The 17,160-nt window shown below is 45.6% G+C and overlaps 2 long non-coding RNA genes across 2 annotated transcripts; one reads left to right on the top strand and one right to left on the bottom strand.

The window, feature by feature from the left end:
* Nucleotides 1-116: 116 nt before the first annotated feature.
* Nucleotides 117-4,166, bottom strand: LOC120096304 (uncharacterized). Its single transcript, XR_005492610.1, has 2 exons — nt 2,151-4,166; nt 117-836 (listed from the first exon to the last, which is right to left on the bottom strand). It is a non-coding gene; the product is annotated as an uncharacterized LOC120096304 (long non-coding RNA).
* A 4,428-nt stretch (nt 4,167-8,594) lies between these two features.
* LOC120096305 (uncharacterized) lies at nt 8,595-15,353 on the top strand. Its single transcript, XR_005492611.2, has 3 exons — nt 8,595-9,451; nt 15,041-15,126; nt 15,223-15,353. It is a non-coding gene; the product is annotated as an uncharacterized LOC120096305 (long non-coding RNA).
* The last annotated feature ends 1,807 nt before the right edge of the window (nt 15,354-17,160 follow it).

Genomic DNA, 17,160 nt, shown 5'->3' on the forward strand with positions numbered 1-17,160 from the left:
GGGGTTAGAGGCTGTTTCAATAAAACCAACCAAACAACCAAACAAAAGCCAACGGTGATCACAGCAGATCTGTTTCCTGAGAATTCACAAGGAACTTTGATGACAGGAAGGATGGGTCGGTGATTAAAAGCGTTTATTGCTCTTGTCCCCAGAACTCCCGTTGATGCCATAACTCCAGTTTTAAGGGATACGACACCCTCTTCTGACCTCCATGTATGCCTGTGGTGCCCAGACATACACACAGGCAAAACACTCATACACATAAAGTAAAACAAGTAAAATCTTTAACTTTTTGTTTTTCAAGAAAGAAGCAGATGAAGAAGCAGAAACTGTTCTCTTGACCTGGTTGCACAAAGAGAAAGGGTGACCCAAGGCCCCTTTCGACACAGGCAGGATTGCATCTGGGGAAGTGAGCGTGCTCTCCACCAAGGCCTTCAGATTAGTGGCTCTCCATGGGTGGCAACCCCTTACTGTTCTAGCTCTTTCCACACCAGGATGGGGTCACTGCTGGGTGACAGTGGACTTCATAAGTGCAGCCAAACCAAACCAAAAGCTTGTTTGTTTTCTAGGGTCAGTCCCTAACTCCTCCCAGCCCAGTCATTGAATTCCATGAGTTTCGCTTTATAAGGAGACTCAAGAGGTCTATGGGGGCTGGGGAGACGGCTCAGTGGGTAAGATCCTAGGCTTGCAAGCATGAAGACTTGAGTTCAGAGGCCTAGAACCCTTATAAAAGCCAGACAGGGTAGCACACATTTGTAATTCCAGGGCTCGCACGGCAAGATGGGAGGCAGGCAGAGAACCCCTGGCTGATGGCAGGCTAGCCCGCTTGTTGGATGCTGTAATAGAAAACAAAAGATCCCGCTTCAAACAAGGTAGACGTTGAGGGCACAATACAGCATGTATGTACACGTGCACATCAACATTTACACATAAACATGAGCACACATACACACACAGAGCAGAGTAGAGTTAAAGTATTTACTATGAGGTGGCTGCTCTATATTTCAAGGTGCTTAAGCCCATACATGTTAGCCTTCTTTTTTTTTTAATTGTTTAGCTTTAATTTTATATTCATTGGTATTTTGTCTGCATATATGTCACTGTGAAGGTGGTGGACCCCCTGGAACTGGAATTACAGAGAGTTGTGAGCTGTGAGTCCTAGCAATTGAACCCAGGTCCTCTGGAAGAGCAGCTCTTAACCACTGAACCATCTCTGCAGTCACTGTTGATCTTCTCCTTCCTCTCCTTCTCCTTCTCCTCCTTCTCCTCGTTCTCCTCCTCCTCCTCTTCTTCTCCTTCTCCTTCTCCTTCTCCTCCTCCTCCTCTCCCTCCTCCTCCTCCTTCTTCTCCTCCTCCTCCTTCTTCCTTTCCTCCTCCTCCTCACCCCCACCTCTCTCAAGTTAAAAATTCCTTAATTTTTTTTTTATTTCTGGTATCACTAAAAAGAAAAAGAGAAAGGTACAGCGGATAACAGGCCTCAGGCATGCACACCTAATCGAGTCTACACTGCATTAATCAATAGCCGCACATTTTGCAAACAGTACTAGCACAGCACTAAGCAAGAAGGGCTTCCTGTCTAAGCTGCAGCGGACGGTTACAGTTCCTCTAAGGCATCTGTAACAACCGTCTCAAAGTAAGCTGCAGCTCTCCTGACAACTCCTCACTTTCTCTCCCGATAAGAACCTGATAAGAATGATAGCCCTTTTCTATTTTTGTAAAAACTCCTGCCACCATAGCCACCACCTTTGCCATCAGACCTTTAGCCACTGCCATAGGGACTGCCAGAGCTCTTACCATCCAGACTGCCCACCCCTGGATCCAAGGTTTGATTGCTTTTATCCACTTTAATTCCCAAAGTCATTATAGATCACCACCACCACCACCACCACCACCACCACCACCACCACCACCACAGTTTCCCCCTTCATTATAACCGTCATATCCTCCACCACATCCACCACCTTGGTCTCCATATCCTGGTCCACCACCAGAGCCTCCTCTACTACTGTAACCTTGACCACCACCACAGTTACCACCATCACCTTCAAATCCTTTATAACCATCGTCACCACTTCAACTACCTCGGCAGCCACCATCTCTGCCACCATAGCCTCCTCTTCCACCAAAGTTTCTACTACAACCAAAATTACCTCCAAAGTTTCCTCCGTGACCCATAAGCTGCCATATCCACCTCCCCACCCTCTCTACGCTCCAGCAGACTGCACCTCTTCTTCACAATTACGTCCATTGAGAGACCTCTCTGTGGTCTCTCTGTGGTCAGCAGATGCATCTCTTGTTTAGAAGCAAGCCCTTTTCACTTCACAATTATACCCATTGGCAGTGCAGTATTTCTCAACAATTTTATCATCTGTGTCATGATCATCAAAAGTCACAAAAGCATATCCTCTCTTTTTCCCCACTCTGTCTGACTTCTATAACATGGATGGTTTCTGCCATACTTTTCAAAGTAGTCTTTTCGATTATACTCTTCAGTATTTTCTTTTATACTACAAAGTTTTTCTTCACTGTTCAGCGAGCACCAGGGCTTTTTGGACTCTCTAGAAATGGCTCCTCGGTTCCACCACAACCATCAGCTTTGTGTGGTGGAGCATTCATCGCAGTATCCACCCTTCAACACAAGAGAAGGTCACAAGTTCGAAGCCTCTGGAACATTCCATTTGGGGGATCCCTCGTTACCACACAGTCTGTAACAGTGCCCCATTTCTCAAAACGTTCTCTTAAGTTATTATTTGTGGCTTCGAAGCTCAGACCACCAATAAACAGCTTTCTCAATTGTTCTGGTTCCTTTATCACAGCCCTCCATTTTGAGTCCAGACTTGCCTCTACCAATTTGAGTTCCCTTTTGGTTTCTTTAGGCCCGTTAGATCCGTGCAGTCGAGCACAACTCACTCACTTGCTTAGCCACGGTTGAGTTCACTGGCTCTGTATGTTCTGAGTCCCTGGCAGGTCTGAGGGAGCGGGTGCTTCAGATGGATCCCAGAGCATCATGGGATATTTCCATTTTTAAAGGTTTATTTATATTTATGTTTATGAGTGGCTTGACTACCTATGTCAGAATACCTTGTGCATGTAGTGCCTGCAGAAGCCAGAAGAGGTTATCAGATTCTCTCAAACCCTCCATGTGGGTGCTGGGAATCAAGCTTGAGTTCTCTGCCGGAGCCACAAGTGTGCTGCTGAGCCATCCCCGCAGCTCCAATACTTCCCTTCTAAACCAAGAAGTACTCCAGGTCATTCATCTTGTGCTCTAGTTTAAACCCTGAAACTGATGCTTTCATATACTGGTCCTGTCTCTGCGCAGACGCCCTGCAGAGAGGCTCCAGATACAGTCTAGAGCACTGAAATGGGCTTCGCTGCCGAAACCAGACTCTGGGAGTCACAGCAAACTTCTTGTCTCCCATTCCTGAGTTCCACAGACATCGGTTGCAAGACTGTTGCAAGCTATAGAAACAGTGCCCTCTTGTGACCAGAGCAAGCCACACAGTCTCCAGAGAAAAATGCTCTCACCACCACCACCACCCACAACTCATTCTCATTTTCTTCCTTCCTCTCTTCCTGTATTTATTTTGAGGCAGGGTCTTACTGTGTAAATATAGAACTCACAAAATAACTCAGGCTTGTCTCAAACTCGTTATCCTATTGCCTCAGCCGCCAAAGAGCCGGGATCATGGGCTTGCCCCACCACGTCTTGTATCCTGCTTTGTTTCAACGGTGTCCTAAGTAAGACCGTGACGTAATTCCGGAACGAAGTTCAGGTTGGAAGATGGGAGCTGGTGACAGAGCTGGCTGAAAGCTCTTAGGCCAGCTACCTGGAAAACTGAGCTTCACTTCATCAGAGACCACAGGACAGACCCTGACTCAGTAAGGTGGGATGAGAGAGCTGAGTCCCAAAATCTCTCCTCTCGCCGGCCCATTCATGCTTGCATTTGAGAAAATTATAAGGATTTTACCAAGACACGCGACTCACAGTGCCGACTTCATCACAACAGAAAGAGAAAACGAGACTCAAACTTCCTCTTGGTGCAACTAAAATTGTTTTGATACCTCATCGCACAATGTAGCCCAGGCTCGCCTCGAACTTGATAGTCTCCTGCCTTAGCCTTTCAGAGAGCTGTAGCTACAGATGTTCCCAGCACGCCTGGCTTCCAAGTCCCTTTTAGAAAATTAGTCAGTGTGTCCTGTAGCTCATGAAAGAAAGGGAGACATGAAAAGGATTCTAAAACGGTAGTGTGCTGGGAGAGCCTTTGTTAAAGAAGTCTCACCCAAACATCTGGCCCTATTACTTTAGACTGGGCCTGAGGAATCTGCCCGCTCCAGAACGAAGCTGAATTTTCAATAACGGCCAAAGGGACAATTTGGAAAGGGGATGTTGCCACAGCAAGACTGTGATGCTTCGAGCTGGGAAGAGAAGTGGGAGCAGATGTCATTGCTCACAAGGACAAACATCTCTCAGCAGAAAGCCTTGATTTATGTTTATTGTAAGCTGTGTTTTCCTTCGTTTTAAAAATAGACTGTCTTTTATTTATCCTTTGACAATATCATCCATGTAAACAACGTATCTTGATTGTATACATTCTCAGTCCTTCCCCTTCACTCCCTGTAGGCATCAAACACCCCAGCAGTCCCCCTCCCTACTTCAAGTCTTTTTTTTAACCTATTGTTTGTAAGAACTGATGTGATTTTAGAGCAAGTTGAAGCCGCTCATTCAGTTAGGAGTTTATGTGGCCTTGTGTGGTTCGGACAGCACCGATTGCCTGAGACAAAGGTTCCTCGTTCCTTTTTCGTTATCTTATGTGCTGTACTGATCAATCACAATGAGAGAAGCCTTTGTTTGGGTCACTGCTTCTTAAGACTAGACTCTCTGTGATTAGACCATTCTCTTGTAGATCAGGCTTGTTTCAGATTGGACAGGAGAGGTCAAAACTCTTTTGAGTAAAACAGACCCACTCTTGGAGAATGACACCAGGAGTTAGTTGGTCTTCATTTATGCAACATCTGTTTTTACTGTACATGTGTGAGTGCTTCACAGGATTATGTATGTGCAACTACATACATACTCCATGCAAACCCAGTGCCCCAAGTCCAGAAGAGAGCTTCAGAGCCGCTAGAACTGGAGTCACCATTGGTGTGGTTACCATGCAGATGCTGGGAACTGAACTCAGGTCCTCTGCAAGAGCAACAAGTGCTCTTAACCACGGAGGCGTCTCTGAAGTCCTCCCATGGAACTTTCTATTTCCACGGTGCTTCCATATCGGTGCCCGTAGCAGGAGGTGATTTTCGTTGTTGTATAATGTTCCTCTCGGTGAACAGTTTCCATGTAACTCTCCTGCTGAGGAAATTTGAGCAGATTCTACTGCGTTAATCTGCTTTTTCTATTATAAAGGCTGAGCAAAGCCCTCTCTAGGATGCTATTTGAATTATGAGCACAACTAGGTCTGAGTATAGAAGATAATTGCGAATCATTTTCCTCAATGGCCAAGCCCACTTAGCATTCTCGCAACGACGCAGAATACAATATTGACATTTAGTCTAGTCAGACTGTCATCTTTCCCTCCTACTGGGCACAAAACCCCTTCCTTTATTTGTGTAATTCATGGTACGGGCTTGGTGTCTTTCCACAGTAGCCTCACTCTGAACTTTAAGGTGAAACAAAACAACAACAACAAAACCATCTCAAGTGACTAAGAACTAATGTTCAGTGGGCACAACTTTGATCTGTAAACTTTCCTGGTCAAAGGATCAAAGGCTGAAGAAGAGAGACTAAACCCTGGCGCAGACAAATTTCCTCAAAGGATGTTAAATTGATGAGCCATGGAGTGTGGATTAGAAATTCATGTGCTTTAGCTAAGGATTGTTGAAACCCAGGCTCATTAAGGATGAAGCAACCGCACACCATCAGGGATTTTGTGTAAACAGATAACTCCCAGGCCTACTGGGACAATTACACACCTACAGCAGGCTCAGTTGCAAAGGGGGAACAAGTGGCTTTGACCAAGAGTGTCCTCTTGCTATGGCCAAGAGTGTCCCCTTGCTACGGCCAAGAGTGTCCCCTTGCTATGGCCAAGAGTGTCCCCTTGCTATGGCCAAGAGTGTCCCCTTGCTATGGCCAAGAGTGTCCCCTTGCTATGGCCAAGAGTGTCCCCTTGCTATGGCCAAGAGTGTCCCCTTGCTATGGCCAAGAGTGTCCCCTTGCTAATCTGTTCCATGAAGCGTTCCAGAGAATTTATGACTTGATCTCCTAGAGATCTTGATCTTCCTGGTGTGTGCTAAAACACTGTGAACAAAAGTAACTGTGAAAGAAAAAGGTTATTTTTTATTTGACTTGTAGGTTACAGCCCATTAAGAGAAACCATGGTAGGAACTCAAGGCAAGAGCTTGACCCAGAAACCACTGAGGAATGATGCTTTGTGGTTTTCTCCTAGGCTCCAGGGCAACTACCTTTCTTATGTAGCCCAGGGCCACCTACCCAAGAGCAGCATCTCCCAGAGTGGGCCAGCCCTTCGCCATCAATTAGCAATCAAGAAAACTCCCTTAGAGCTATGCCTACACTTCATTCTAATGGAGGCAATTCCTCACTTGACTTCCTCTCTTCCCAAACGTCTCTAGTTTGTATCAAGTTGACCAAAAACTAACCAGCTCACCATTAAACACACAAATTCAGCAAAGGACAGGGATTAATAAACACCTTCCAGAAACCGTAGATATCAGTAAACTCAACTCTCATAGCAAAAGACAGAGAGTCACTATTGGGTCAAAACAAAATCAAAATCAAAACCAGGATGCCTGTACCGAAGAAACATACCTCAATGCTAAAGACAGGTACCTCCTTAGGGTGCTCTAGGCTTCACAAGACTTTAACACCAGAGGGGACACTTGGCTGCACATCCTGTCTGCCAAATGCCAATGGAAACAAAATCTGCCCAAGGCTAGCTCTTGAAGACCCTCTTCTTGCCCACTTATGATTTCTATCCAGGGTTAATAGGATCCTAGGCAGCTCACTGGTAACAATAAGATCTACCTCAAGGGGGCTTACAAGGATTGTAACCAATACTTTGATTGATTATTGATTCAATCAATAAATTGCATAAATTTATGTCTATTAATTCAATCAATAAATTGAAGGTGGGGTGGGTTGTGTAATGGTAACTGTATTAGGGTTCTCCAGAGGAACAGAATTTATATAATAATATAAATATATATGTCCATGGTCCATGAGCCTGGTATCTCAGCTGGTCTGCAGTATACAGCAGAATCCTTAAGGAGTCAGTTCTAATGCCAGTGAAGGAGTGGCCTCTTGTTACTGAGAATGAGAGCAAGCAGGAAGCCAGTCCCAGAGGATGAGTGGCTCTCCTCTACATACTCCAAATGCATGGGCAGAGAAGCCTGGAACTTTACCAGCTGCCAGGTGAAGGGAGAGAAGCCTCTGGGAGCCTGGCGCCAGCTGGGTGGAAGGAACTCACAGTATCTCCACTTGTAGCTCATTGGCTAGAGGTAGTCACGTGGCTCTACTAATGACAAGGCAGGAATTGCTGTCCTTCCTTAGGTCCCAAAATAGAGCCAGCCAGAGGGTGGGCAGCATAATGCCACCGCAGGGAGCATTCACAACCTTTGCCCCGGATAGCCCTGCACCAGCTGGGTGAAAGGAATTCACATTATTCCCACATATAGCTTACAAGCTAGAGACCTGCAATGTCTTCTGCTCCTTTGTATGCATGAAATGATAAGACATCGCCAACCACTGTGCAGGGAATTACTTCTATTATCATGGACTGAGTGTATGTTGATTGGTATCTAATGCTACTGATAGTGTCCTTTTTGCAGTTTTATAAGTCTGAATGAAGGACTTTTAAAAGTATGCCCAGAAAGCCAGGCATGGTGGCTCATGCCTTTAATCCCAGCACTCAGGAGGCAGAGGCAGGCTGATCTTTGGAAGTTTGAGGCCAAGCCAGTCTCCAAAGTGAGTTCCAGGACAGTCAGAGTGTTACACAGAGAATCCCTAGCTTGACTCCTCCCTGTAAGCCTCCTCTGACCCCTCGTCAAAGTATGCCCAAAGTCCATTATCTATAAAGACTGTTATATATATAATAGCCCAAGGGCCTGAGTGGCCAGGATAATAAAGGACATAGAACTAAGTTACCATCCTTACCAAAGTGAAAAGAATTTCATTCTTTAATCGGTCTGAGAAACCTTCTAGACCAGGGATCCGAATATTCAATTTCAAGTGAGCTGCTGTGGTTGGGCGCAGTGTGACTACACCCTAAATATTGGACAAAAGCCTGTGGAACTTTGGGTAAGCTGTGTTTCTGGCCCAGAATGGCAACAAAGCGTTTGGTGTGCTCATTGTAGTGAAAGGACCATCAAGTGCCAAGCAAGTAGGAGCCCCGCAGATGACAGTTGTGAGGAGCAGCTTGCTAAGGAACCGTCAGCGTTATGTGAAGGAAGGAAGCATTGAGTTTCAAGCCCAGCGTGTGAGTTCTCTTTTTTTAAATTTAAAAACAAAAAGGGAACCTGGTCATACTAAGCTGAAACTGGTGCTTTTGCTAGGAAGTGTGTGTGTGTGTGTGTGTGTGTGTGTGTGTGTGTGTGCTGGTGTGAGAAATGTCTGCCCCTTACTAGCTGAGACTCAACCCGGGCAGCATTGAGATGAGACCTCCAAGCCCCGAGGAGCTTGCTATTCCATTATTATAGCTTCACCATGGGCAGCTGAGGCTGAAACCACTCAGCCTGTGAGTCTCCTCCTGAACATCCCTCTGCCTCCCGATGAACTTCCTCAATCACCCACAGGCACTGTGGGAGTCTGAGCCACAAGGTGAAGAGGGTTTAGTACACCCCACGTAGTAAGCAGAGCGTAGAGTGGCTTCGGTGTATGTGTGAAGAAACACAGAGCTCGGGGGTGTTTGTAAGATAGAACTAGGTGCTGTGAAGAGGTGACGGTGAAACAAGGATCGTGGCAAAGGTGATTTTTCTTTTGCATTTACAGTTTTCTCAGGGGGCCTGTTTGCCATGTGTTTTGCTGTTGCTCTGTCTGTCTCTCTGTCTCCCTCTGTCTCTCTGTGTGTATTTGTCTCTGTTTCTCTGTCTTATTGTGTGTGTGTGTGTGTGTGCCTGTGTACGTGTGTGTGTGTGTGTGTGTGTGTGTGTGTGTGTGCGCTCGCGAGTGCACATGTCTTGAGGAGTCTTGTTGAAGGTCAGTGTGAAGTTCACCCCACGTAGACACTCAGCAAGGGGAGCCATGGGGACCATTGCCCCAGCCTCCCCAAGAACTAGAAGACCAGGCTGCAAGCACGTTACCTTTCATTTCCAATGAGTCATCAGGCTTTTTTTTTTTTTTTTAATTTCTATATGATTCTTGGGGGAGAGAAAAAAATGATGATGGCCAAATAAGGAAGGAAACAGAAGAAGTGAAGGCCACCGTCTTCCTCATCAACTCTAGGTGAGACGAAGTATGTGTCAGTAAAGTATGTGTCAGGGGAAGGAGGCCTGTCTGCCTGCTAGTTCTGTTGTCCTTCAGTTCTCAGCCTCCGGGTGGAGGGAGGCCATGCAGGCCACATCATCCTTGTCCAGAGGCAGAGTAGTGCTGGGCTTGGCTCCTGACTGACAGGCCCTAGTCCTTGTGACCCAGCTGCTCTAGCATCTGAGAGTGACTTTCAGAGAACAGGCTGGATGGCTGCTCACTTAATGCTCAACTCCCACAGGCCTCGGCACCCTGAGCTGTTAGATGGAACAAAGAAAAACACAATCTGTTATCTCAGATTCTCGAGGCTTGATGTATCCCAGAATTTAGAATTTTCCAGAAAAACATTACTGCACTATCCCAGCAGGAAGATCTGGAACAGTCCCTACAATTAAACTCAGTGTGACAGACATTCAGGGACTGAGGAGATCCCACCAGACTCCCGAAGGTCCCCCCAGCTATCCTTCCTGCCCTTCCTGATAAGATCCAAACCTCTTGAACTATGGCTGCTGGTGTGCAGGAAGGAATCCAGGCTGTCCTTCACCCACTCTCCCGGAAGCTTGCTGAATCGAGCCTCTAATCACTTGGGTACTTTAGGACTTGGTTGGTTTGCATCCTGTTCTTCAGCCTGGTCTTCCAGGAACATGGTAAGGGGCAGATTCCTGAGGCATTATGAAAACTGCCCGTCACATATAGACACATGGCTGATGTGCAGCTAGTGAGATGTGACTTGGTTAGTGGCAACCAAGTATTCTTTAGCAAGTGTGCTTTGGGTCAGGCACGCCATCTTGGCATTAGGGAAATACAGCCATATGACATGGTAAGTATAAAGGAAAACTTAAAAAGACACTTGAGGGGCTGGAGAGATGGCTCAGTGGTTAAGAATACCCGACTGTTCTTCCAGAGGTCATGAGTTCAAATCCCAGCAACCACATGGTGGCTCACAACCATCTGTAAAGAGATCCGATGCCCTCTTCTGGTGTATCTGAAGACAGCTACAGTGTACTTATATATAATAAAAATAAATCTTAAAAAAAAAAAAAAGACACTTGAGGAACAGCTTGTGATCAAAGCAGCGTTAATAAGAAGAGGGATGGTTGGGGACCAGTTCAGTCAGGGAGGATCTTAAAGGCCAGAGAGGTGTGGATAGTGTAGTAAAGATGTATGATAGAGTTGCTGTCTAACGATATACTCTTTTTTTTTAAATTTTTTTATTTATTATATCTAAGTACACTGTAGCTGTCTTCAGACACACCAGAAGAGGGCATCAGATTCCATTACAGATGGTTGTGAGCCACCATGTGGTTGCTGGGATTTGAACTCAGGACCTCAGGAAGAGCGGTCGGTGCTCTAACCACTGAGCCATCTCTCCAGCCCAGAAACGATATACTCTTGTTTGTAAGTTTTTTTTTTTTTTTTTTTTTTGGTTCTTTTTTTCGGAGCTGGGGACCGAACCCGGGGCCTTGCGCTTCCTAGGCAAGCGCTCTACCACTGAGCTAAATCCCCAACCCCTGTTTGTAAGTATTTAAGGGGCAGTCATGTGCTTGTTTTTGGCAAGCCTCGCTGTGCAGCCTTTCTGGCCTTGAACTACTTACTGATCTTCCTGTGTGGACGGATGCTCTTAGAGGTCAGAGGATGACTTTGGGTTCTCAGGAGCTGGGGTCACAGGTGACTGTGAGCTGCACAACATGGGAACTGAGAACTGAACCTGGGTCCTCTGCAGCAGCAGCAGGAAGAGCTGCTGAGCCAACTGTCCACTGACAAGACTCACTGTAAAATGTAGAGTCTGGTTCACAGTTTCCGAGACTTAAGCTTTGGCTTCTTTCTTTGTGGCTCTGAGAGCCCTCATCAAAATGAAGCCAGAGGATGACTCCCTCTTTAACTGTAGCCAATTGTTCTTCTTACTATTAAACAAAACAACACCAAGTAAACAAACAAAAACTAGACAAAACAAAACCAAAACAGCCAGACAAGGGAAAGTCACACACCATTTTATACATTTTAGTTGAAAAGCACAGTGTTCAGCTGGGTGGTGAGGGCGGATGCCTTTGATCCTAGCACTCAAGAGGCAGAGGCAGCTGGATGGATATATGAGTTCAAGGCCAGCCTGGGCTATAGAGTGAGTTCCAGAATAGCCAAGGCTACAGGTCACCAACCGCCCCACCCCCACCCCACCCCCTAAAAAAAACCCAAAACAAAATAAAACAACAAAAAACCCAAACCAACCAAACAAAAACCAACCAAACAAATAAAACCCCAAACCCGTAATGTCCACCTTAGGAATGCCAGCTAAATTCAGCCTAATAAGAGAGATGCTGTCACATGTTTTAAATTGAAAGACCCCCTCCCAGAAAGGGAATTATACAAGCCCAAGGCCCTCAACTATAGAAATAAAAAGTAAGTTTTTAGATATGTGGGACAAGCTGACCCATCATTTAGACAAAACAGACCAGAAAAGAAAACAAAATGCAGAAACCAGACTAAATTATGGGCACTACTCCATGGGCCACCTGACAGGAAAAAGAAAAAGTCCCTGACCCCCCGGAAGCCCTGACCACCATGTACTTTTTGCTAACTCACTGTTATGATTATAGCCAAAATAGGTAACATACACGTATGCCTCATTTACTCCACCAATCACATCCCTGTAACCATGCATCTGCTTCTGTAAGCCTGCTTCTGCTCCCAATACACTATAAAAACCCGTCCCTGGTTCTGCTAGGCGCGCCAGTCTTCCAAATTGACTGGGACGCCCACAGATACCTGTGTATCCTGATCAATAAAAATCCTCTTACAGATTACAGCCGGTGGACTCGGACTGGTCGTTGGGGCTTGAGGATCTCCCTCCTGAGGGAAGATTCTCTCTGAGAGTCTTACAAAATAACAAACCCAATACATAACGACATAAAACTCTTTTTTTTTAATTTCTATTTCACAAGAATGAACATGGAGTGCCTAGTTTTGTTTTTTTTTTTTTTTTTTTTTTTTTTTTTTTTTTTTTGGAGCTGGGGACCGAACCCAGGGCCTTGCGCTTCCTAGGTAAGCGCTCTACCACTGAGCTAAATCCCCAGCCCCGGAGTGCCTAGTTTTAAATAAACGGTTCTTTAGAGAGATAGCCGTGGTTATATTGTAACATTTCCTGACTCCTTGCCTTGTTGTATAATGCAAGTTTTCAATGTCCACGTTTAAGTTTACTCTTTCCCATGGTGGAAATGGGAAAAAAAAACAAACAAACAAAAAACCCAGGGTCCTTCCTTCTTTCAGCATCTTTTATAGCTCTGTAGTAGTTGCAGACTATAAACATGTCACAATACATTTTGCATACATGATTTATACTCTCTAGAGAGGTCAAGGAAAAGGGCCAGATTCACTAGGGAGCCAAACATCCTCCTTAGCTTCCTCCGGTGAGAGTCTGTTGTACCGCTCCATCACACTCCAGTTCAGCACTGGCTACTGCATGGATAGAGCCAGCCAACCCTGTCCAATTTCCTAGTGCAACGAAGGTCACGGGGTCTGTGTCAGGAGGCACTAATGTTCATACTCCTGTCTAATCAGCAGCTACTGAGCTGATGTGCAGGTCCCGGGAATGCTCCCCCATGGCTTCCAGCTCCACATAGCGGCAGATGATACTCAGTCTTTGTCTAAGACGGACTCCTAAGTAATCCCCAATATCCAGGCAGAAATCTAGTTGCAGAGAACAGAGTAACTACAGGTTGCAGGTTGTAACTGAAAAAACAAATCTATGTGGGCTTTTAGCACTTAGACATGTCCAGGCTCAGAGGTTGAGAGCATTGGTGACCCTTCCAGAAACTCCTGGTTCAATTCCCAGCACCTGTCTGTGGCTCGCAACTATCAGTAACTTCGGTTCCAGGGAATCCAATGCCTTCTTCTGGCCAACTCTTGATCCAGGCCCACACATGGCACACAAGCATATATACAAGGCAAAACACCCAAACACATGAAATACACTTTTTTTTTTGGTTCTTTTTTTCGGAGCTGGGGACCGAACCCAGGGCCTTGCGCTTCCTAGGTAAGCGCTCTACCACTGAGCTAAATCCCCAGCCTAGAAATACACTTTTTTAAAACTTTAAAAGTCATCTCCAGAACCTTGCAAACGGTATATCTGGGCTGTTTCTTCCCCATCATCATTGGTAAGACCTGCTCCATGCAAGCTCTTCTTTTAGATGATTAACCAAGTGCCAGTTTCACAGTTAAAAACTCCAGAACAGACAGAGGCATAGCTGTCTGCTGAGACAGAACACAGGGTTGTGTGTCTCAAGTCGCTTCGCTTCTGAAGAAACACGAATAGCTCTCAGCCTGCAGGAGTAGCACGCAGGAGTAACTGTGTTGATAAAGGGCAGTTACAGGTCTTGAAAACCTCTCTTTGGTTGTAACATGCTTGTCTTTTTGTCCTATTCATTAATTCATGAATAGTCAAGGTTCTCTAGAAGAGAATATATATATATATACAACAGTATATATATATATATATATATATATATATATATATACACAATATATATATATATACAACCGTTATCTCACACCTAAATACCTAAGCAATGGTGAGCGCATAGTTGCTTGGTCTTTGAGGTGGGGGTCTCAATAGTCAGAGAAGTCCCACAGTGGCTGTCTGAACCGGGAGAGGCAGAGACCCCACAATGTCTCAGCCCAGGAAGCTGGGTTTCTCAGAGGTCCCAGGCTGGCACTGGACACCTGGAAGGTCCCTGAAGAGCTGCTGTCCTTAGTGAGGGATTGATACCCGGGAACATTAGTTCTGACATTAGCAAAACAATCAGGGGCCGGTAACAGGGCAGACCAACTCAGCACCAAAAGCATCACAAGGCACACAGTTACCAGAAGGCGGGGTCTACACGTAGGGGTCTTCCCTCGTCAGTTACGGCAATCCAGACAGCTCTTCAGTTGAGGCCGCCCATCACAATGTGTATATTTTCTCTCTCTCTCTCTCTCTCTCTCTCTCTCTCTCTCTCTCTCTTTCTTTCTTTCTTTCTTTCTTTCTGTCTTGTTTGTTTGTTTGAAACAGGGTTTCTCTGTACAGCTCTGGCTGTCCTGGAACTTGCTCTGTTGACCAGGCTGGCCTCGAATTCAGGGAGATCCATCTGCCTTTGCCTCCCGACTGCTAGGATTAAAGGTGTGTATCACCACCTGGCCACGATCTATATATTTTCAACTGCCCTTGTAAAGACAAGGTAATTTCTTCTTCCAGTTTAAGGCACCCCCAAAGCAAAGTCAGTTACAAAATAAATGTGTGTCCGCAATGTCATGGCTGCCCGTTGTGGGTCTAAGTCTCCAGCAGACTTTTCATTCTTCCTGCAAGCTGTTTGTTGATTGTATTGCCATCTTGTAACGAACAATGCCTAGGCAATTGTCCATCCCAGTGAAATCCCTGAGGGTTATCATGCAGTCATTTGGAAGATCTGTCACGGCTTTTAGGATGTCTTTTTCATTGTCTATCACAACACTGGTGCAGTTCTGACGAGAGGATTAGAGAGGAGCCTCAATGCAGTGATGATCCAAGTTGGTGTCTTTCCTATTTCTCATGCTCAGAGAAAGAAAAGCCCAAGCCAGAAGGCCAACTCAACTCCCTTAAGAGACCTCACACAGTTTTAACAGCGCATCAGACCACTTACAGGGTGAGATGACGCCCAGGAGAGGCTGAGTCAGCGGTGGGCGGGATCAGACCTTGACCAGGACTGCTTAGATATGCACGGCCTTACTCTTTCTTTTAGGTAAACTTCATCTTACTTCAGGAACCTGAAGATGGATTTGGGGGAGTTCCTGGATCTCTCTGAATAAATCTCCTTTTTCTGCCTCTCACTATTGATTTGGTTCTTGATTGCCTGACTGAAGATGAGTGGCTGACATATATATGATAAAAAGGTTTCTTTTCTTTCTTTGTTTTTAGCATATAAGAAAACTTATCAAGGCACAGGTCATGACCTCAAGTCCCATAACAGGTTTACAGAGGAGCCCAGACCCTGTTATTGCCAAGCACGCTTGCCAATGCTCACTTTCTGTCCCTGTGACTGAGGGATTTTCAGTATTCTCTTCCTCTTTCCATTATTGTTGTGCTCCTGGCCAAGGATGTCAGGCCAATGACTAAAGAATACAAAGAAGGTGCAGGCTTCTTGTGTCCTACAGACTCTCAACTCCAGAGTAGTGCTTTCCGCCTTGGGATCGTGCGCTGTGATCACCTCCTCTCCCTGAGCGATGCACGTTGTCCTGAGATCATAAAGAGTTACAAGGAGATTCCAATAGAACCGGGAATGCCTTGTGGCCGTGACGAGAGAGGCTGAGCTGGAACGCTGAACTTACCCACATCTGGATTCCCGACCACAGAAGGCTGGTGTCTTGAGAAATTCCGTCTGATGGCATTCCTTATGGAGAAACACAGGAACGAGTGCAAATCAGAGGAGGCTCGCGGTTGTTTTATACCAGGGTACCCCTGGGTCAGCACTCGCCACTTCCAAAAGGCTCTGAACCAAAGCACTGGGTCCCTGCCACCGCCCCTCTAAAGAGGCCGCTGTTCTCATGCTTGTCCTCTGAGAACGGTCTGTCTGCTTTTGTTATTATAAAAGTCAACTTGGGAGATTTGTTTTTGTCCCTTGTGATTCATCCATGTTGGTACATCCCTTGCTATAATATTTGATGAGGTCAGGTAGTACCGTGTTCCAGGTTACTTCATAATTCACGACTGAGTGCTTTTCAAAATGTGCTGTGCCCTGCCAGACAGAGCCCTGCAAAGTGTAAAGCTCTGGACTTCTTTTCCAGTGTGAGTACAGAGGCCTGGGCGCCGGGGTGGGCACATAGACAATGCCATCTGCTGAACATAGACTGATAAGTAACTTATTCTTTAAAGTAAAAGGGGTTGGACTGGAGAGAAGCCTTTGCCATGAAAGGCTAGGCTTACAACCAAAGCCTGTACACTTACCAAAATAGGTGGGCGTCATATGAACACATGGTATATTAAAATCTTCTAAAGGGGCTGGGAGATAGCTCACTGGCTAAAGGCACTGATTTCTCTTCCAGAGGACCTGAGTTCAGTTTCCAAAAACCATACGGCTGCTTACAGCCTTCTGTAACTCCAGTAACAGGGGATCTGACACCCTCTCTGGACTCTGGGAGCCGTGCATACACCTGGTATACATACAATCAAGCAAAACGCTCAAACATAGGGAGAGAGAGGACATATTTTACTATGCAATGTGTGATCTGAGAACCATCACTAATAGTTAAGGTCCAAATATGAGAACTTATGTTCTCTTTGGCCAAGGGAATCATGATCAATATACCACGTGATCATCTCTTGTGACTCAATACATTTTGACATTGGAAAGGCACAGCCCTCTCATGACAGCATTTCAGTATGAGTATATACTACAATGTAATTTTCTTTTCCACTGTTGATATACACTTGGGAAATGTTATTGATAATGCTGTTATGGGCATCCTTGTACATAGATCTTGGCCAACATTTATAAGAATTTCAGCTGAGCATATACCGAGAAGTGGGATTTCTGACCCCCATGTTCAGTAGATCCTTCTGGTCAGCCCACTGAAGTGGAAACTTCTGGTTTTTGGAAAGTTAGTTGTGTCTAATGATGTTTCGCTGGGGCACACAGGTGAAAGGACGTCTTGATAAAGTAAACACATAAAAGACTGTTTTT

This window comes from Rattus norvegicus, chromosome 13 (genome assembly GCF_036323735.1).
Source record: "Rattus norvegicus strain BN/NHsdMcwi chromosome 13, GRCr8, whole genome shotgun sequence".
Taxonomy (NCBI): Eukaryota; Metazoa; Chordata; class Mammalia; order Rodentia; family Muridae; genus Rattus; species Rattus norvegicus.